Raw genomic sequence first — 966 nt, forward strand, 5'->3', positions numbered from 1 at the left:
GGGCTGGTGGCTGAGGAATGACCCCAGCTTAGGCCCCCCCCCCACCTGCTGGCACTGCTGGGGCAAAGGGGAGCGCATCAAGGGAAACCCGCACAGGGAGCAGCTCCAGGGAGACGTTTGAGAGAAGAAAATAAGAGCCAGGGAAAGGGATCGTCTCTCTGATCTTCTGCGGGTAGGAGGGACGCGCTCGGCAGCTGGAGGTGGCACAGCTGCAGACAGAGGGTTGTATTTTTAAGCTCACGATGCCTGTTAATTCATTCCTCGCGATGCTTTAGGTCTCCCTTGTGAGAAGGCCAAGGAAGGAGAGGAGCGCAAGGTCCACAGCAGTGTATTCGATGATGCTTGGGACAGGCAGAGGCCAGCTGGTGGTGACAGCTGTAGTTGTCCCCGGTGTACTGGGAGCTGCTGCTGGTCCCCAGCTGCTCGGAGACTCCCCTGCCTAACTCCGAACCCACGTTTCTTGAGCTGGCTCCAAACTAAGAGGGTGGCCGCGCCCCCGCCACGGGGCCTGTGCCCACAGCAGGGCCCCCAGGGAGGAAACCTGCCTCAAGGTCATGGTCTCATCCCCCGGGCCCGGCACAGCAGGCAGGGGACCACGGGCGATCAGCCCCTGGGGACCCTGCTCGGCACCCACACGCGGGCGTCCCCTCCCCAGCACCCAGGGTCCTGGCAGGGGGCACAGCCCTGCGGCAGCTCACACACATCCTCCTTGCACCTTCCCACGCAGCCTCTTGCGGCAGAGCTTCCCCTCGGCTGCCTGGTGCTGTGCTGGGGAGCACGAGAGCCCGAGGCGATGCAGATCTGGAGTGACCCACCGGAGGGGACCACAGACACTGACCCGTCCCCAGGCTGCCGGGGACGCATCTTGCCCAACACTGGCACCACCGAACCCTTCCTGCGGCTGGGGGGGTCAAACAGCTTCCAGCCCTGCCAGCGGCACGTGCTGTGCCAGCCCCCCGGGCATGG

The 966-nt window shown here is 64.8% G+C and overlaps 1 protein-coding gene across 1 annotated transcript in view; it reads left to right on the top strand.

The window, feature by feature from the left end:
* The window catches only part of FHOD1 (formin homology 2 domain containing 1), a 26819-nt gene that overhangs the window by 459 nt on the left and 25394 nt on the right, over positions 1-966 (top strand). The window lies entirely within an intron of this gene.

Source organism: Pygoscelis adeliae, unplaced genomic scaffold (assembly GCF_000699105.1).
Source record: "Pygoscelis adeliae isolate BGI_AS28 unplaced genomic scaffold, ASM69910v1 Scaffold458, whole genome shotgun sequence".
NCBI classification, from domain to species: Eukaryota; Metazoa; Chordata; class Aves; order Sphenisciformes; family Spheniscidae; genus Pygoscelis; species Pygoscelis adeliae.